Below are 22,038 nucleotides of genomic sequence, written 5' to 3'. Positions count from 1 at the left end.
ACAGGAGCTATTAACATTTCGTGAGTCACTGACCTGTGTGAAAGTCGATGATAAAAGCTAAAGCCGTCTTCTTGAGAAAAACTCTTAGGTTAAAACATGTACATTTAACTTCAAGGAATTATGAACCTCTTTGATTATGATAAATTCAAATTAAGAAACCCTGACCTAAAGGCAGTGATGAGAAAGAGGAGAGAAAGACTTCTGAGGTATAATCAATAGCACTGAGGACATTTAAGTGAAGGGAAAGAAGAGGAATTAAGGATGACATCACCACTTCTGGCTTGAGTTATAAATAATAAATGTGTACTGTGCACTCACTTAAGTATCAGCAACCATACTGAGCAGCTAACACGTATGTATTGCACTGAATTTTTCCGATTCTATAAGACAGATTGCTGCCATACTAATTTTATAATTGAACAAACTGAGATTTAGAGACAGACATTAAGTAACTTGTCCAACGCCACATGGCAAGAGTAGTAGAGCCAGAATTTAATCCGAGACCACATGACTCCAGAGCTTGCGGTGTTAGCCTCTTCCAGGACAACCTCTGGTGAGTTGTACCCCTGGATGAACAAGAGGAGTCGGGAGGATACAGTACAGCCAGGCAGAGGAAGAGAAGAGGAAGGGGTGGGGGTGGCAATACAAAAAAGTAGTTTTAGATAAGCTAGGTCCGAGATAGTACAAGACATGTGGATGACAGTAGCTGTTGAGTCAGAAAAAACAGAAAGATCACAAGGTGAGAGTAAAAGATACAGAAACAGAACTGGTACTGAGTTCTCCTCATGCACCCAGTACCCTGCTTTCTCACAACACTATAAGCACCATCACTATCTTTCCTTTGCAAGTGAGGAATCAGACACGGGACGTCAGGGCCATGTGAGTGGTGGAGCCATCTTAACCCCTGACCTAAACGTCTAGGGCACTACAAAAAGGAGTGGAAACCAGGGTGTCCTAAGTGGCAGCATCCCCCAACCTCTTTTAAAACTGCTAGTGGGAGAGGCACCTGGGTGGCTCAGTCGGTTGGGCATCCGACTTCCACTCAGGTCATGAACTCATGGTTTGCGGGTTGGAGCCCTGCATCAGGCTCTGTGCTGACAGCTCAGAGCCTGGAGCCTGCTTTGGATTCTGTCTCCCTCTTTCTCTGCCCCTCCCCCGGTCGCGCTGTTCTGTCTCTGTCTTGCTCTCTCGTAAATAAATAAAAACATTAAAAAAATTAAAAATAACTAAATAAAACTGCTAGTGGAAGACACAGGGTTTGTTTTTTAAAAAGCTTTACAATAAAGGGGCGCCTGTGTGGCTCAGTCGGTTAGACATCAGACTTCAGCTCAGGTCATGATATGCAGTCTGTGAGTTCAAGCCCCGTGTCGGGCTGTACGTGGACAGCTCAGAGCCTGGAGCCTGCTTCAGACTCTGTCTCGGGCTCTCTTTGCCCCTCCCCCGCTCTCAGTGTCTCTCTCTCTCTCTCTCTCTCTCTCTCAAAAATAAAATAAAGACATAAAAAAAATTTTTTAAAGCTTTACATAAAAAAGCTTTGACAATATTTATCCATTTCCATAACCTAAAGGTGTTTTGATTGAACCATTTGAGGGGTAGTAAGAGGCATCTCTGTATTAACCAACTTAAACAAATACTAAAGATACATTTCCACAGGGCAGTAGGCAAACTGAGGGGCAAACCTATGTAAAAGATACAACAGGACACAAATTCTATATAGTGTGTTACTATAACCTGGGGCAAAATTCAGACAATTAGTCTAATGGAGATAGTGTGCCTGTTTCCTGAGGCCATGGGAAGTGGTGAAATTTCCTTTGTTACTCTTTTTGTAGCTTGGAAAGAATGTGGTTTTTCTTCTCTCTAAAGTAACAAGAATAAAATCTTAAACCACACTCACGCTACAAGTCTAGACTAGCTACTTCAGATTTTAACAGCAGAATAACTTTTACATCAGTTTCAGAAAAAAAAAAACAACAACCTGTTACAGTTCAATGTTTCAGCACCTATACCGACAACGGAGTAGTCTTTGAGTCACAAACACTCCTTCTATAAATGTACTTTTAAAGAGCCTACAATATCATCCTAGAACTGTTCTCTATTTAAAATTTAAAAAAAAATTTTTTTAAGGTTTATTTTTGAGAGAGAGAAAGAGAGAAAGAGAGAGGGAGAGCAGGGAAGGGGCAGAAAGAGAGTGGGGCAGAGGATCTGAAGCAGGCTCTGTGCTGACAGTAGACAGCCCAATGTGGGCTCACGTGATCATGACCTGAGCTGAAGTCAGACACTTAACTGACTGAGCCACCCAGGAAAGGGGGATTGTCCTCTATTTTAAAATTAAAGTACCTGAGGGGCACCTGGGTGGCTCAGTCGGTTAAGTGTCTGACTGGCTCAGGTCATGATCTCACCGTTTATGAGTTCGAGCCCCACGTCAGGCTCTGTGATGACGGCTCAGAGCCTGAAGCCTGTTTCGGATTCTGTGTCTCCCCCTCTCTACCCCTCCCCTGCTCATGCTCTGTCTCTCTCTGTCTCTTAAAAATAAACATTGAAGGGGCGCCTGGGTGGCGCAGTTGGTTAAGCGTCCGACTTCAGCCAGGTCACAATCTCGCGGTCGGTGAGTTCGAGCCCCGCGTCAGGCTCTGGGCTGATGGCTCAGAGCCTGGAGCCTGTTTCCGATTCTGTGTCTCCCTCTCTCTCTGCCCCTCCCCCATTCATGCTCTGTCTCTCTCTGTCCCAAAAATAAATAAACGTTGAAAAAAAAAATTAAAAAAAATAAATAAATAAAAATAAACATTGAAAAAAAAATTTTTTAATTAAAGTGACTGAGAGAAATATAAAATTCCAATTAAAAGAGTTTTGAAGTTCTGCTGTACAGCCTTTCATTGAGAACAGCAATACCTTACACAGTACTATTCCAGTCACCCATCACTATGCTTAAAGGGCTCCATTGGGAAGTCAGTGCTTTCTAGAGCAGCCCACCCCATTACTGGAGAACTCTCACCAGAGCTTAGATCAAGCGGGAATCCTTTGCTTTGTTAATTTTCATTCACTCATTCATTAATTCATTAATTCATTCAAACATTCACTAAGCACACTCTGGTCTTTCTATTCCTTAATCTACAAGGGTTGTTGCCATTGCTATTTTATACCCTCTCCTTCAGATCCAGCAACCACAAGCAGTTGTTCCTCATGTGACGTCACGTCTCAGTCCACTGCTGTCCCTTTGCTCGTGTCTACCTAAAATGTGGTTTTCAGATACAGACACAATTCACCAAATGTGGTCTAACCCGCTCATATTTTTAGCAGTCACATTACAAAGACTGCCCAGACCAGCCTGTGGGCAAATAAACTCCCAGCTCTTTTTCATCTCAGGTGCATCTGAGATTATCCTCCATGCCCAGGCATTGTTCAGCTCCTACACGTTTATCCTTAGTATCTTTCATCTTTTGGAACATTATTACAACCTATTGGGGTTATGCTCAGCCTGGATTCTGCTAGGTTTGGTATTAGCCAACTCTCCTAGGCTTATGTCACCTGGAAATTAGAAAAATTTATTTCAATCCAGAACTTTACAAGAAAGAGGACATTGTGATTAAAAATGTGCTATCAATGGCAACTCAAAGTACTCTGCAGGTTCTCTAGACTGAGTACTACTCTCTGATACCCGTATTACCAATTTTTAACCATTTTGAGGGGCAATAAAAACCCCCTTGAAAATCTGATGAAAGCCATAAAGTGCACATTTATATACAATTTTTCAGTCAGTATCAGGTGGTTCATAGACACCCATGAAGCCCATCTGTTGGCCTCCCATTAAGGTGCCCCACCTTAGGGATTCTAGGACCTATGAAAAACATTTCTGGCCACTAGGATTTATTAATATCCATTACTAAAATAACTGATTCTCCTATCTAACACCCAATTTAATACCCAGGAGCCAAATAACTGGCAATCAGCAGACATTATTAACTCGCTAATAATTCTCAAGATCAGAAAAAGTACCCAGAAACTAAGAAATCTGACCAAAACCAAACCATGGATTATAAGAATACTTTACAAACAAAAGCACAGGTACCTAAGCTTATATACACAAAGATATGTGTTACACCACTGTTTGTAGTAAATTTTTAAAAAGGTGTGTGTGTGTGGGGGGGGGGGGGACATTCTAAATGTCCCTTCATAGAGAAATGGCTCAATAAATCATGGCATGTTGAAAATTTAATTTATTTTATGAAAATAAGAGATCTACATTGACTTGGGACATATCGATGGTATATTGAGGGGAAGTTTCAAAATAATATATAGTGTGATCCTATTTTAAAAACAAAAAACTTACAAATCTTATATTGTTAAACATACTTTTGTAAATATAAAAAAAGGTGTGGAAGAATTCACATCTGGCTGTGAAAACTGGTGGGGGATTAATTCTTTTTGTCTGTACTCATCTTTGCATACTTTCACTTGTTACAGTTAAGTATCACTTTTGCCAAGTAAAAATCAAAAGAAAAAAAGAAAAACTAAGTAAGGTTGACAATAGGATCTATCAATAAAAACGGAGACCTCTCACCCCAATACCCCATACGCATTTTCTAATGCCCAATTTCCCAAAAACTGTCCCACCCATAATAAGTCCTGGATGAAATCTAATTTCCTTTTGACTTTTCAACAATTTCGATGTCTTTGATTCCAAAGACAGGCACTCTTCTGTTACACCTATTAAAGCTGTTTTATAGTTTAAATATGACCACAATTCACAAGTGTGGCTTTTGCCCCCTTTAGGGAAACAGACATCTCAGCAGAGCCACGTATATAAGGTGTGTGGAACCCACATTAGTCCAATACATAAAAGATGGATGCATGCAGCACAAACACTATCAAATTCTAAGGTGAAGAAATAGGAGCACAGAGGCCATTCCTGGTGGGCCAGTGGTTCTCAACCTTGGCTAAACATTAAAACTACCTGGAAACATGTTTTAAAATATCAGTGCCTGGGCACCACTTTCAGAGTCTAATTTGACTGGCCTGGGAACAGGTGCTTGTTTCAATCTAAAGTTTCTCTAGATTATTCAAATGAGCAGCCACTGCTTTCTACATTTTGTTTCCTTCCCTTCTATCAATTTTTACAGAGCTTTCCCTTTATCAGTTACTTCAGGGCCGTGACTGTATTTGGGAAAGCCAAAACTGATCAACCAGCCAATGCCTGTCCGCTACACATAATTTATATTGTCCTTCTGTTGATTTTTGATGCCCAACTTCAATAACATTACTGAAATCTATGGGTACCATCATGAGGAGCTCTTCACATGTCAACACTACTTGTAGCTTTGCCTTAATAATGACATCATTTATTATTAATCTTGGGGACAATGAGTCTATAAAACATCTTAGGACTCCAAACATTACATTGGAAAACACAAATCCAACATTACTCTACTGATTATTTGAAATATTGTTGGACATTAATTAATGGACTGCCTGATTTTCTGTGCTCATCTTTACAGGTATTTTAAAATTTTAACATCCACCACATTGCAAAATATTGATGGAAAGAAAAACCATTACTTGAAATATCTCCTCCCACTCAAATTTAGTATCTGAGAACAGTAAAATACCCAAGAAAAATTTCAATACAATATGCAAGGGGATTCACTAACAAAATGAAATATTTCTTTAGTACATGTTATATTACAACACAAAAAGTCAGGATTCAATACTTTGGACTGGTGCTGCAAATTATACAGAAAGATATTTTAAAACAAAGGACACTGTATGTTGTTTATAATGGCTGGCATTAAAAAATAACTGCCTTTATGTATCTACAAATGGCATTAACATGTATTTTCAAAGAAGCTTACAATGGTCCATTTAAACTTCTGATCTAGGAACTGTACTCCCAAGCATTTATCCCAGTGAAATGAAAACTTAGATCTACAAAAAACACCTGTACACAAATGTTCACAGCAGCCTTATTTGTAATAACCCAGAACTGTAAACAACCCAAATGTCCTTCCACTGGAAAAGTGGTTAAACTGTGGTACATCTATGGCATGAACAGAACTCAGCAATGAAAGGAACAAACTATTTGGCACACGCAACAGTTTGAATGGATCTCACAAGCATCATGCTGAGTAAAACGAGCCAATCTCTAAAGATCACAGGCTGCATGAACATTAGAAAGCTGAAGAACACAATAGTGATCACCAAGGGTTTGAGGAAATTATAAAGGAGAGCAAGAGAAAGCCTTGGGTTGATGGGTGAGGGATACAAAATCCTGCATCTTGATTGTGATGGTGGTTACACAAATACATGTAATCAAACTGCACAGAACCATACACACACACACACACACACACACACACACACACAAATGAGTGCATATAAAACTGGAGAAATCTGAATAAGCTCTGGATGGCACCAATGTCAATTTTCTGGTTTTGATCTTGGACTTCGGCTACCTTTGGGGAAAAAGGGTGAAGGGTACATGGGACTGCTCTGTATTTTTGCTATTTCCTATGAATCTGCGATCATTTCAAGATGAAAAGTTTTTTAAAAGTGAGAGGAAAACAAGAAGGTGGTCACTTATTTAAAATACACACACCATGTTTCCTAATCTATGTGAAGGTATAAACAAGTAAAAGGGAAAGATGTAATAAAGGTGGCTGGAAAGAAGCAGATGGCTTGAATAACATTTATGGAGCATTTATTATGTGCCAGGCACTACAGCTTATCCCATTTAACTCAAAAATCCAGTGAGGTGACTGCTGATTAATACCCCCACTTTTCAGATGAGGAAACTGAAAGAAGGTAAGAAATTCAATCAGGATCACATGCTGGCAAGAAGCAAAGATGTCAAAAATAAGAAGAGAATTTCAAAGAAAATAGGATTTGGAGAAAAAGTATCATTACTATATCAAGAAAAGATTTAAAAAGTAGCTTAAGATAGGTAGAATGCTACAGAAGTAAATCACAGCACACACTGATGAATACTCAATCCTCCAAGAACTTAAAATCTGTAATACACATTAGCCTAGGAAACCTGAATGCACTTGACCAGAGATGTATTTGCAACTGGTTATTTTTTATTAATCTTTCAATTTCTGCTTAGAATAGAGAAGAAAAGTAACAACGATTTCTCCTCTTTAAAAGATGTCCACCAAATGAAAACAAGGAGAAAAAGGTGAACCAAAATTTAGAAATAATACAAATAGGGCACTCAAAATGGTAAGAAAACTAAGCTGATTGACTATAACAAAGCCTATTCACGAAAGAAAACAGAAAAGCTGTAACACTGTCAAATGCAAGGCAGAAGTCTAAATTAGGTTAGAATAAAACATGAATCTACATATAATGAACAATATGGGCTAGCAAGATGAATATTTATTTGCAATAAAAGTTTTAAATTAAATTATGCAGTTAAGATTGGTTTCAGTCTGGCTTAGAATAAGCGGAAGGAAAATTTCAGCCCTCTTTTTCACTCCATCTTCAATTTAGATCATTGAATATTGAATATTTTAACAGCATGCCAAAAAACAGAAGCAATTCTAAGATAAATTCAATGCAAGTAAATGGGTATTTAAGAGGAAGTTTCTTATTCTGGTTGTAAAGCCTCTGAGACAGGGTTGCTTTTCTAGAGGAAAATAACATCTCAATTTTAATTTTAAAGATCCAGTGAAACCCCAAGAAAATACAATATTTAAAATATTGGAAGTATTAACCACTCTTCTAAATTGCAGACACTAAGCAATCCACGTAGTGTGCCGCTTGAAGTAAATCGAGTAACCGCAGTCAGCTCTGCCTTTAGGATCATCTCTGATAGAAAAGGTATTCTTTCCTCTTAAATTATCTTTTTTAAGTTTACTTATTTATTTTGAGAGAGGTAGAGCACAAATGGGGGAGGAACAGAGAGAGAGGAAGAGAGAGAGAATCCCAAGCAGGCTCGACATTGTCAGTGCAGAGCCCAATGTGGGGCTCGAACCCATGAACCATGAGATCATGACCTGAGCCGAAATCAAGAGTCAAATGCGAAAGACTGAGTCACCCAGGTACCCCTTAAATTATCTTCTAAAAGCAAATGAAAATGCAGTGATGATGTCAGCATGTTGGTTCTTAGAAGCTTTGTAAACTTCTAATTCAGGAAGTAACATGCAGGAATTTTACTTGACGTTCAAAAATCTCTCTACAGAAGATCTGGAATAAAATGGCCACACCACAATATTTTCATCTATGGCTTTAATTAATATGATAAAATCTGAAATAGAATTCTTGTCATACATCCTCGGAATTTCTTCCTCATGCACAAATAGAGTAAAGGAGGGCCAAAAAGCAAATGTATCCAGTTGGATGATATCTATCATACAGTGTTTATGGATTTCTTTGCTCTAAGGAAATCTCATGAGGTTAACTTATTTTTTACGGGTAAAACCCTAACACATTTTTTATAAAAGCCATAACCTAGGCCATTTTGTATGGTGTACAGATATACATTAAAATCTCCCTGTAATTCTTGGGGGATCATACCAAGGAAATGTATGATTTCAGTAATGCCAGATTCTAATCAATGGTGAATACAAATTTTTGAAGTTTTTACAACTAACTATCCTTAAATAGAAATATTTTTAAGGTCTGGAGTGCCTGGGTGGCTCAGTCAGAGCCAGTCAGTGGAAGACTCTTGATCTCAGCTCAGGTCATGATCACACAGTTTGTGAGTTCGAGCCCTGTATCAGGCTCTCTGCTGTCAGCACAGAGCCTGCTTCAGATCCTCTGTCTCTCTCTCTCTGCCCTCCCCCGTTGTCTCTCTCTCAAAAATAAACATTAAAAAAATGTGAAAAATATATTTTTAACATGTGATAATGATATTGTGGTTGTGTTCTGACAAGGGATTTCCTGAACATATTGAAAATTCACAGATGAATAATTTAATATCTGAGATATGTTTTAAAGTAGTATGGCATTGGGGGCGGGGGGGGGGGTAGTTTAAACAAGATTTGCCACAAATGGGAAGGTAAAGGTGAAGGATGGGGACATACAGATGAATTATCTTGTCTTCTTTGGTACATGTTTGAAATTTTCCAACATAAACTGTGTATATCCATGCATGGGATATAAAATATACTCATGTAACAGGAATTCTGAGCAGAAATTCAGGTTCTTGAATGCTTCTTTTATGGCAAAAATACCAGGCAAATCATCTCACCCCATGGTACTATAGTTTCCAATTTCTAAAATGCAGGGATGGAACATGATTTCTATGGCTGCTTCCAGTTCTGAAGTTTTTACTCTCTGAGAATGCTGTTTTGTTCTTCCAAATGGAATTTCAATTCATCTCACTAACTGTCTACAGTAACCGAGTCTATACTGAGAAGGCACAGCTGTCTTAAGACAAAGTATGATCTCAACGCAGCTCTTTAAGACCATCAGTGCTACCCTGTCATCAGCTCTCACTTACCACATGAAAAAAAGAAAAAAGGGAGGCAACCACAATGATTTCCATAGGGTAGGTGTAAATTCCCTCCCTTCAGATTTGACTAAGGGTCACAAATCACATGATATGTATAAGAGGCACTCCCTTTAACACTGCAAATCTTCCTGAGTAATTATCAAACAATATTTTTATAAATGTATTTTGAAGACTTCTCATCACAGTACTGTTCATAACGGTGAAAAATCTGGTATGTAGATTACCATTAATAAGGGTTTAGTTAAATATATCATGGTATAGTCTTATAATGGAATACCATGAAACTATGTAAAAAATAAAGATATTAGCCCACAATGATCAGGGTATCATAAAGGGACACAGGAACCAACTGAAAGACTCCCAATGGTCAAAGCTGGAAAAATTAGAGCAATAAAGTTGTATTGGATTATAACTCAAAGTATAAATATCATTAGTCTATACTGATATTAAAAAAATGATTCAATAAATAAATGGGAGAGAAGAGAGAAGTCTCCTGTGTAGAATTCCAAATAACGTATGTAGATACTCTGCTTCTCCCCTCCAGAAGGTGGAGCATAACTCTTAAGTGTGGGCTGCCTTCCTTCCAAGGAGCACAAGATGGAAAGTTGAGAAAAAAAGAGTAACTTTACAATAGAGAAGTCTGACAAACACTACCTCAGCCAGGATACCAAGGTCAACATCAACAGTAAGGTCACAAAGCTAGGATGCACCCTTGAAATGATGTGATAAAAACAGCCTTTTGCCTCTGTGGCCTCCCTTAGTCTAACCCCACATAACCCCATTCTAACCATGAGAAAACAACAGACAAGCCCAACTGAGGGGCATTCTACTATCTGACTGGTACACCTCAAAACTGTCAAGTCATAAAAAACAAGGGAAGTCTGAGAAACAGTCATAGCCACGAAGAACCTAAGGAGACATGATGACTGAATGCAGTGTGGACTCGTGGATGGGGTCCTAGAACAGAAAAAGACAGGAGGTAAAAACTCATGAAAGGGAAATCATAATAAAGTATGGACTTCAACCAATTATAATGTTATCAGTTTGGTTCGTTAATTATAACATATGTACCACACTAACGTTAAGAGGTTAATGAGAGGGGAAACTGGGAACTCTGTACTATCTTCGCAATTTCTTTATAAATCTAAAACCTTCTATGAGGCGCCTGGGTGGCTCAGTTAAGTGTCTGACTCTTGGTTTCAGCTCAGGTCATGATCTCACAGTTTGTGGGTTCAAGCCTTGCATCGGGCTCTACATTGACAGCATGGAGCCTGCTTGGGATTCTCTCTCTCCCCCTCTTTCTCTGCCCCTCCCCTGCTTGCGCACACACTCTCTCTCTCTCAAAATAAATGAAAATAAACTTAGAAAAAAAAAATCCAAAGCTCTTCTAAAATAAAAAGTTTATTTTTAAAAAATGAAAAAACAAGATATAAACTTACAACGATGTGGAATGATGGCCAATATATAATAAACAAAAGAAGTGTTACTAAACAATATGCATATTATGAACCTATTTGTATCTTAAAGATATACAAATATGTACTTTTTTACCAAATGTCTGGATAATTTACACGAAATGCTAACCTCTGGGAAGTGAATCACTAGTGATTTTCACTTCACCACCCACTTTATACTTTTCTGTACTATCTGATTTTGTTCTTTCCACTAAGCATTGATCACTTTAACACTCAGCCTTCTATAATCTTACAAACTATTAACAAAGCTCTTTTACTCTGGGAAAAAAAAAAATTAGGCATACAGCAGAGGATTAATAGCAGTGCTCCTCAGCTCAAAATAATACACATTTATAAAAGAGTAAATTTTACTTTTTCAAGGAAAAAATGTTTAATTTTATTAAGTAGGCTCTATACCCAATGTGGGGCTCAAACTCACGACCCTCAGATCAAGAGCCTCATGCTCTACTGACTGAGCCAGCTGGGCGCCTCTCAAGGAGAGAAATATTTTAAGTTAGTACAGAAAAGTGAATGAAAGCATGGATTTTAATCAGACTTAGCTTAAATTCCTGGTTTCACCATTTACGACTGGTTATGACCTTGGACAGTTCAACAACCTCCCTCAATTTCCTCATTTTTATAGTAGGAAATATGTACAACAACAAACCTATTGCTCAGCAGAAATATCCTAACATTATTTACTCATCAATATAAACATACATTACATACTACATAAGTGTGTAGTATATAAAATATATTTCATAACAAAATTTTATTGGGTTGCCTGGATGGCTCAGTCAGTTAAGCACCCAACTCTTGATTTCAGCTCAGGTCACGATCTCATGGTTCATGAGTTTGAGCCCCACGTCAGGCTCCACGCTGACAGTGAGGAGCCTGCTTGGGATTCTCTCTCTCTGCCCTCCCCACCTCAAAATAAATAAACTTAAAAAAAATAATAATAAATAAATTCAAATTTTATTAGAAGGAATTACATTAGTAGTAGCAAAAACTTCAATGTATGCCTGGAGCCTGGCCCTACTGAGGCTCCATAATGGCAAGTGTTTCTTATTGGTATTAACAAAAATCCAAGAAAAAGTAAAACACCATCGGGAAAAAATTTAGTTTCTCTAAGAACAGGGAACAGTAAAAGACAAACCCTACCCTCAGCTCATTCTACATCATCTGCAGCAATTTCCCAAATGTCTCTGCTAACTATTTATTATGGTGATTAAAAATGTTATTGTTAACATGCCCACAGACCTGAGATTCATCCAGAGAATACACATGAAAGCCACTTTTCTAATCATAACCAGCTTAAACTAAGCTTTGGAATACTAATACATCAAGTTCTCCTTCCTATGGAGATAGTTTCCCTATTTATGAATGTCAATACAAATTTATGAATGTCACAACAAATAAACACCAGCCACAAACTAAACTTATTTAAATCTCTTGATTATACATAACGAACTTTAATAAAGAAGCTTTAAATAAGACATATATTTTGATCTGTAACAAATTTCTGGGCTGGCTGATTTATCTCAAAAATGATATTTTCAAATTACCCAAATTCAAATCTTACATTACAAAAAATCATGACAAGTCTAATCACGCTATGAATTAGGGGACTTTTTAAACAAGGCCAAACAACACACATCAGAAGAATCAATTTGTTCCATCAAGTGAAAAGTTTACCCAAACTGATTTATCATATAGTCTAGGACATACACCCTTAAAGACCTGTTAATTTAGGAAGAAATTAACCAACCATAAACATAACAATATTATATTATTGTGGCAATTTTTTCTACATTAGAAAATGCAAACTGTTCAGTTTGGTTGTTAAAAGAAGTTAATATAAACATCTTTTAAAATAACAAAAACATAGATACAATTCAGAAACTATATTCAGGTTGTTATATGTAACCCAGTGTTGGGATTACAACTATACAAAGACGGATTTTACAACATACTCAAAAGTATGTCATTGAGAACTGCACTGGCAAATAGATCAAAGAAACTTCTTTTGGCTAAAAAAAAAAAAAAGAGACTGACTATAAGGTTTTGAGTTAGTTTAGCTTTCTTAAACACTATAAAAGCAAATTTAAAATGGGAATTCCAAGCATTCTGCATAGCAATATTATATATACAAGGAGAGTATAATCCTTTATCATGTTCTCTAAATTCTAAACAACTGAAGAAGGGACCATACTGGCACCTCCTATATATTATCTCATTTAATTCATATAACAATCCTAGATAATCATCACAATTTCAAGGGGAAGACACTCAAACTGAGTACTTTAACCTGCCCAGATAATAAGGGATACACCAGCAATTACATTACAGTCAGAATTTATATACCATACATACTACACACACCAGTTATATACATATTATATCTGGTATCTAACTTTTTAGGTTTTTAACCTATACAATTAATCTGTTCCTACGATAACTACTATGTATGTGTATTTCAGCATTTGCCACATTGTACTGTAATCTTTTACTTATCAATATTCCCTATTCAATTATGAGCTTCCAGAGAGAACGGACTATATGGTGTTCATCTCTGTAACTGCAGAACATAGTCCTGTACCGAGCACATCTACATAAATTTCTCCTTAGTAGCTTACCCATGGTTGTGATGTTATTTTCACTAGCTGCTCACAGGTGGTAAATATTACAGAAACATTATCACACTATTAGCCATCCCTTCAGCTTCAAGACACCCAACAGTAACCATCACAATAGGAGAAGGCTTGGGCAGAAAGAATGTTCAGTCTGATCAACCCCAGTGTGTAGCATTACTCTTAAAATTCTATTTAAATACATTACGTGCTATACAGGGTTCTTCTTTTTTAAGTTTCATAAAGCTGCATCTGCGCTTACAGTAGTCTACTCCCAGGAATTCATATACATTATAGGAAACTCAATTACAGGATAGTTCCATGTTCATAGTATATATAAGAATTAAAGAAAGACATAAGACGACATAAATCATCAAAGGCATAAAGTAAACGCTTGCCAAAAGGCTACCTTTTCATTACAACAGGACTACAGTGTCCACAGGGACAAAACCAAACAATTTATATGCTTTCCCATACAAGAAACAGGACTGGATATTAATGGCATTTTTGAGAATGTTACAGTGTAATTATAAAATGCTATAGGTTAATATATAAGGAGACATCAAGTCTCTCAAAACAAAATGAATATTTACAAGATTAAGTTTCTGCTTTGTTAAACATTAAATAAAGGTGTTGGAACTTAAATGGAAATGTAAAAATACCAATGACCTAGTACTAAAACTAGTTAACAGAATTACTGATACTTTTCATTCTTTTAGCAGACCTTTTACCTAATAAATGTTAAAGCATGTGGTTTGTGTTTTCAGTTTTCTTCCCAGTTCTAGATATTGACTATGAATCCTTTTCTAGTATTTACCTTTCTGTTCCCACCTTCCACCCAATTCTACCCCCAAACCTGGTAAGGATGTCTTCTTTAATTTTTCAAAACAAGGGAGTGAATTCAAATGTCTGTCATGAACTCTTGAATAAAGAGTTAAAATGACAGCATCATAAGACTATCCTGACTCTCTTTAAAGTCATATTAGTCTTCTAGAATAGCAATCTAAATCTTAGAAGCAGAAAACACAGGAAGCTCAATGTTCCAAGAAAAGTTAATAATAATTGATTCATCCTGGCTACCCAGGAAATACACAGCAAGGATCCGTGTTCTATGCAAATACTGACAACAAATCCATCTAGCAATACCTGCCATCCTGGGACAAGGAAAATAGAAGAAGAGAGCTCACAAGGCAAATTCACAATGACTAAAAAGTACACAAAGAAAACATCATCAGTTCAGAGGTGAGAAGGGATCAGAACTAAATGAAACACAACAGAGATCAGTGTACTTATACTGACAGAAGTAGACTGAGGTACTGGAAGAGACGAGATCACCACTGACGGGAGATGTGAGTGGGATGCAAGTGGACAGGACGCGCAGTGGACAGAGGGGAGGGTAAAACAAGCAGGAGCTGGAGGTGACAGGAGCTGCATTACAAGAGATAACAAAAGACTGGAGGCGGCAGACAAGGCAGGAAGCCCACCCAAGGAAATAGAGGGTAAGGAGAACAGAAATCATTTTCAATGGGAGGATGAATCATGGAAAAGGCAGGAAGCAGGCAAAACACAGACACCAAGCAAGAAATTCTAGACAGATGAGAAAAAAAATGTAAAAGTAGTAAGTACATAGGGAAGAAAAGTGAAAAAAGGATGAAGTAAACAGGCCTACTAGGAAATATTTATTAAAAAATGGTTTCTGGAATTTTGTTTTATTAATTTAAATTTTAAAATCGCTTCTGCTTATATTTCTTTCTGTTGGGTAAAACTTGATTCATAAGAACAAAGGCTTCCTCAGTTTACAAAGAAGAAAATTATGGCTCAGGTCAACTAACTTAAGTCACAAAAGTAGGAAGCGTTGAAAACAATAAAATTTGCTGTCAGTTAATAATCTTAGTTCTAAGCCACAAACTAATTTTTATACTGACAATGTGTGTATACACATTAATGACTTTAATGACCAATTGCTTCATTTGTTAAGTACAAAAGCCTTCTCTTTTGCTTCATTTGTAAAGTACAAAAGCTTTCTCGTTCTCTCTCTCATATTCTCTCTATGCTTATCAGCATTTGGAGAAATCCCTGCTTCTTACTGCCTCCCCCAAAAAGGAAAGGGCACAGTATGAAGGTAACATTTACATCAATATTGCTAAAAAGAAATCTGACGGAGGTTTAAAACAAAGTTAAAACAGTAATGGTTAAAAGATGTTGTAAATTTTCTATAAATGTCTACGACCCATGTTATTCTGGTCTCCTAGTTAACTAAAACCACAACACAGAGATCATCCTTCATTTCCACCTAGGAAGAGTAGAGGAAAACAAAACACTGAACAAGAATACAAAAATAGAAAGACGAGCAAACCCAAAAACGAATGGAAATTATTCTATTCTTGATCTTAGAAAACAAGCAAGGGTAGGAGAGAACCATACCAAAGGTCTATTTATGAAGATACAATTCTTATTTTTAAACTGAAAAAATACGGTCATCAGATCTTCAGGCTAAAAAATTGTGCAAGAAAAAAGCAGGCACATACAGAGACTGAGGAGTAGATAAAAGAAGATGAATCTGAAGCCACAAAAACTGTGAACAAGCAGCAGCACATTATGGAGAAGCAATTTGTCAACATCCTGTCCCTTTAGTGATTAGCAGAAGCTGGTTTCTGGAGCCAACAATCCAATGAACTGTTCCCATTTCTCCTACTGTATCTACTATATCTCTATCCGAACACAATAAAACTCTGATCATGAGGAAACTACCAGCTATTGCAGTGGAGGAAAATTATGCAAATATTACACACAAAAGCAGCTGGGTTAACAATGGTAATGTAAGAAACATATAAAGACTTGTGCTAGAGTCTTGTCACTCATATTTTCAGAACTATCTTCTTTCAACTCCTTAAAAATCCTAAATGATACTGGGGTAGCTTCTTGAAATTTGCCTTTTCTTCACTTTTTTTTTTTTTTTTTTTTTTACCATTCTTCCATGATTATCTTAATGAGTCACTTGACCATATAGTCCATTCACAGGCATCATCGACACACATTTTTATTGACTTCTGGAAGTGGATGCTGCTCCACAGCCTTTAGGAGACTTCTTGAAGGAACAAACCTGGTTCTTTGGTCTCTGAGGACATGCTGAAATTAGGATTCTCTCTCATACTCAAAGATGACATGGATGCAAGCCAAACTGTGCTGTTTCCAAGGTAAGATGCCTTAAAACACAAAGAAAAAAAAAGTTAAAAATCAAACAGATTTTGAAAACACAAAACTCTAATAAAGCAGTACAAATTCTCACAGTATTTACATTTTAGCTAAGACTGAAAAATAACTGATTCAAATAAAAAATTTTTTAATCTTTCACTTTAGCATTAAATACTGTATTTTTCAAAAAAACTTTAACAGAGCATCACAAAATACACAATAAAAATACTGCAAATAATGGACAATTCCTGAAGTTAATAAAAAAAATGTTAAAATTATAAAGAAATTCTGGTGATTTACCATTTAATCTTTATCCTGGCCAGGATAGAAGATAGGCTATGAAAAAATATTATTTCCCTATATTCATATATTACTTGAAAATTATATAACAAGCATGGTTTATAGTCAGCTATAAAATGAACTGCTGAATTGACTTGGAAAATTTCTTCCAGCCCCAAAATTCTGAAATTACATATCATCTGGTGATACCAGATCTTGGTACCACTGAACCAGCTCTAGGTAAGGCAAGTCATTTGACTTTGCCCAATTTTCTTATCTATAAAATACACAGCTGGTACCTAAGGGGGAGGTAGGGACTAGGATCACTTGCAGATGATTTAAAACACAGACGCCCAGGCGCAGCTCTAAAGAATCTGAATCTCTAGGGGTCAGCTAAGGTGTCGCTTATTTTCATCATAAACCCTGGGTCATTCTGATGTACACTTCTACTTAAAGAACAATCGCACTGGATCACATTCAGGATCCAGCTCTACAAACCTAAAATTCATAAAATGGGGCAGTAGACATTTTATTAAATTATCCCATATTGATAGAACTAAAATAAATGAATTAAATAAATTCATATTGATAGAACTAAAATAAATTCAATTTCTCTTTCCCTAAAACTCCCCATTCAGAGAAGAACCTGAAATTAAGATTAAGGCTAACATGCCCATTGGATAGACATTTCGACATAGATTATTTTAACTCCAATTATTTCTTAGGATATTTAAATAGAACACAACTGTGGGACAATGTTCACAGTTATAAACTGCTTCTATGACAGGTCATCCCAAAATATGTGCTGGTATGAAAATGGAAACAGCAGGTCATTTCTTCACTGACTCCTATTACAAAGTACCCCCAAGACAAACAACATGACCTCCTACCCAGCAGAAACAATCTATAACACAGAATACTATACCTGCAGAGCGTGTGTCCTCCCTGGCCGCTAACCAGGTTTGTAGCCCATGCTTCATTCAAGGGCACTTCCTCCTCTGATTCCTGGACAGTGGGTGTGCTGATGTATGTACTCCCCTATCTGTGGAGTCATTTGGATTCAGTGTCTCTTTTGATGCCCAACACCCCCAAAATAATACTGTCAGCTCCTGACAAAAGGGACACAAAAGTGGGTTTTCAGAGAATACCATTTTTTTTTTCCATCTTGCTGGATTTTGTTTGCAGCCCCTCTTCTAATTCCACGCAGCTTCAAAATGACTTCACTCCAGGTATGTCACCAAATCAACAGCACAATTTTACATTTTTTTTCCATCAAAGAAATATTACTAGAAGAGGCCTCCTGGCCAATAGTGTTCTGTACTGCCCAAGACAAGCTGAACAAGTGGATCAAGATTCCACATGAGGCCACAGCAAATGGATATAAGTGCACAGGAAACCTTCAGGAACACTTACGTTCTGGTAAGTTACTACCACTGGGGTTTAAATCTAGTAAGTGTTTAAAAAAGAAAGGTAGTAAGATATCAAGTGTTATTCAATATTATATTTCACGTTTTCTGACACTAAATTAAAAACTTCAACAGTCATTATCCTACGTCCTGGTGAATCACTGTCCTTGAATTCAACACCTACGGAAGAGTTATAATCCTCATTCAGTGTTGAGATTCAAAATTCAGTTTCTCTCCCCTTGCCTTTAGTCATTTCAAAATGTAGTGTCCCCGGAACCATTGATCAACCACTTCCATTTGAAAAATTCAGCACTGTTTCTGCAGCTCAGTCCTTGCAACCTATGCTACTTTGAAATTTGAAAAAGAGAACCTTTTACAGCCAAGAAACTAGTGTCAAGTTTTAGATCTGTCTTCTTTGATCAAGAAAAACTCCCCAGAGAAAGGACACTGACTTGGGGGCCAGACTGCCTGGGCTCATATCCAGTCCCCTTACTATATGCATTGTGATCTTGGGTAAGTGATTTAATTACCTTGCTGGGTCTCAGTTTCCTCATTTTAAGAAATGGGATTATAACTGTACCTACTTCGAAAGATTGTTGACATTCCAACAAATTAACACGCAAAGATTCCTGAAACAGTATCTGGCACATTTTAAGCACTACATAAATGTTAGCTATTATTTTCACTTTATTTTATTTAGCTGCAAATTCTCATACTGTTTCACATGTGCACACAATGTCTGCCCACCTAAAATAGTACCTACTTGAAGAATGGAATCACATGCTGAATATCTCTGATGTTTCCCCTAGGGTATCTAATATTCACTCAATAAGTAAATACAAACCTACTCTGTATATATTATACTGGATGAATAAGGAAAACATAGTACCTTATATATTCTCAGCCCTCAGTAGCCTTTATTTTAGGTGGGGAAACAAAACATGCAGAAAAACTTATTTAACAGTATAAAGCCATAAGGGATTAAATGCCAAAGTATGTGGTATAAACAGCTAACATTTATACCAGTATACATTTATACTGGGCTTATCGTGAGCTGCAGATTCTGTGGAGAAGGTAAAGCTGGTGTGGCCCTGCCCCTAAAGTTAAATGGGATCTTTGGTAGTGGAAAGAAGAGAGGACAGGATTCCAGTGTATTTGGGTTCATTCCACAAACAGTCACTGAGTACCTTCCATGGGTCAGGCTCTGTTCTAGGGTCTGGAGATAAGGCAATGAATGACAGAAAAGATCCCTGCACTCTGGAGCTTTAAAGGGCACTCCATGTGAGAGCCAAGTTTTGAAGTAAGGAACGAGAAGAGCTTATCTTCCAAAACGATGAAACAACACTGGTTAAATGCCTTACAAACAGGAGCCAATGCCGTCATTATGGTCATTCTGACTCTCCAACAACAAACATACAGAAATGGCTGTGGTGAAAAATTCAGTAACTTTCATGTACTGTATTCTAAATGTTCCACTGTTTATAAAGCACATTAAAGGGATACTCTCCAGATTCTTGGATACAAATATCATAGAAGAGATTTTAAAGACATACGGTCAATACCATTAGAACGATTTTCATTACAGAGGCCACTGGAGGCCTAAATTTTGCCCAAATGGAAAGCCTATTAATGCTCTGCTGTACACCCTTGTGCTTTGTCTCCACCCTCCACCCCATCCCTTTTCCTTTCTTTCCTTGATCTACCAGTGGCTGCCCACAGCTATCAAGTATCTACTAGGAAAGTGCCTAAACATGCGAGTGCTGACAGGAATCAGTTAGTCACAATGGGTGGAAACATTAACTCCAAAAGAAACTATGTGCATTTTTTTCTTCTTACATCCTTCCATTGATGACAACTCTCCACTCTGCCCCTCCCCCCAAAGAGAAGGCCCACAGGGGAAAGGAACCCTCTTATAATAGTGACTGGCAAAGCATTCCCAACCTCTCTCTCTCTCTCCAACGATGGACCACTAGAATCAGGAGACAGGTTAAGTCCAATATACTCTCATCACAAATGAGACACATTTCCAAGCACGTCCCTCATCCTCTCCAGTCCTTTTCAACCTCTTCTACTCTCAGAAGATGCAAACTGTTAGACCTTACCATCATACTCTCATTGTTATGCCTATACAAATCATTACATTGTATTTTTGGAAACACAAACTTTCAAAAGGGCCATTAAGGTTTCCCCCAAATTTACCTTTTTCCAATGTCTAAGAATAACCTGTTCATTGGATGACCATGATATGTAATCAGAATTTGGATAAATATGAGACACAGGACTTTAGAAACTATTGAATACCCAAATAAAGAGACTAATTGCAGTTTTATGCAATTTTAAAGCCATCTTCCAACTTGAAAAACACATTCTTTTACTGAGTCATTTTATATTGCCAACACCCTTCTTCACAAAAACAGAAACAGAAGTAATTAATGTACATACTCCACATTTGGATCTATTCAAATCAAACCCATGTATTCACAATTTCTGAGCAAACTATGCCTATGCAAAAGTTATCCCAGAAGATTAAATGATAAAGCACATACCATTTGGCAGAGGCCTGGCAAACAAGTACTCAACATTACCCATTACTACTGTTCCTAATTTTCCAACTTTAGAGTCAAACTGAATGGTTTCTATTTATAAATTACTTACATGAATATATAATGTATATATAATACATAAAAGTTAATATGTATTAATACTCTAAAGCTAGTATATTATTGTACCAAGCAATGTTCTTCATCCAGACAAAGATGAGCTTAACTGTAACAGAATTAGCCACAAAAAAGGCAGAGAAAACTTGCAAAGAGATTTGGGTTAAAGGTTAGCTCTTAACCTCTGCTTATTAAGGATACAACCGCTACAAGATCTGGTATGAATTATAATTAGCAGTCAGCTGATCCTAGAGAACTAGCTCAACATAAATAGTTAAGACCTCAAGCGTGTGGACAAGTGGCCATTTATTCCCAAGGTTGCTACCAACCACTGAAATCTGATTACTTGAACACTGATGCTGAAATCCTGCATAAATTCATTAACTCTTATGGTAGAAAATCCATTTTTCAAATCTATTTCCCAAGGAAATCTATTTTACACACAATTTTTTTAATACACAAAAATCACTTCAACTGACAATACTGCGGCATCCTGGGCACATCCAGTTTTTAAAACACCTCAACAATCTCAGCCACGCATCATTTATTAAAAGGGAAACATGGAAAGATAATTTGGAAAGCCTATGCTTTCTTGACTATTAAATACTAAAAGTAACTCTACGCCTTCATTACGAAAGAAGAAAATCTCCGTGTTTCCCAGCTTAATCCCGATTCGTGGGACAATCAATGCACATTCCCCCCTCCCACGCTGACAATCACGCCCGGGGCGCGCCGAAGTGGGGCGGGCAGAGGCATGGAACTCCCGGGTAATGACCCGTCCCCGCTACTTCTCGCTCGGTTTTGGCACCCAACCGCAACACCCACGTGGACTTCCAGGCGGGGGCGGCGAGACCCGCCGCCAGCACCAGAGCCCGCCACCCCGGCCCGCCCAGCCCTCCCGCGGGGGCTCCGGGCTCCGGGCCGGGGGCTCGCGGAGGGCGGCGCACGGAGGTGACGCGCCACGGGGGA

General features: G+C 37.6%; 1 protein-coding gene across 4 annotated transcripts in view; it reads right to left on the bottom strand.

Annotated features, from left to right (window-relative positions):
• SLC20A2 (solute carrier family 20 member 2) overlaps nt 1-22,038 on the bottom strand; it is a 107,213-nt gene that overhangs the window by 84,898 nt on the left and 277 nt on the right. Inside the window, exons 2-3 of one of the 4 annotated variants that reach the window (XM_043562935.1) lie at nt 17,932-18,115; nt 16,636-16,738 (exon numbers count right to left, since the gene is read on the bottom strand). The exons of 1 other annotated variant lie outside the window; for it this stretch is intronic. The gene's annotated coding sequence lies outside the window, so the exon portion shown is untranslated. The remainder of the gene's footprint in view (nt 1-16,635; nt 16,739-17,931; nt 18,116-22,038) is intronic. 2 more of the 4 variants (XM_043562941.1, XM_043562956.1) reach the window with 2 other exon arrangements.

The sequence above is a fragment of the Prionailurus bengalensis genome, chromosome B1 (assembly GCF_016509475.1).
Source record: "Prionailurus bengalensis isolate Pbe53 chromosome B1, Fcat_Pben_1.1_paternal_pri, whole genome shotgun sequence".
Lineage (NCBI taxonomy): Eukaryota > Metazoa > Chordata > Mammalia > Carnivora > Felidae > Prionailurus > Prionailurus bengalensis.
The sequence above is the reverse complement of the archived record's forward strand: the minus strand, read 5'-3'. Positions and strand labels throughout refer to the sequence as shown.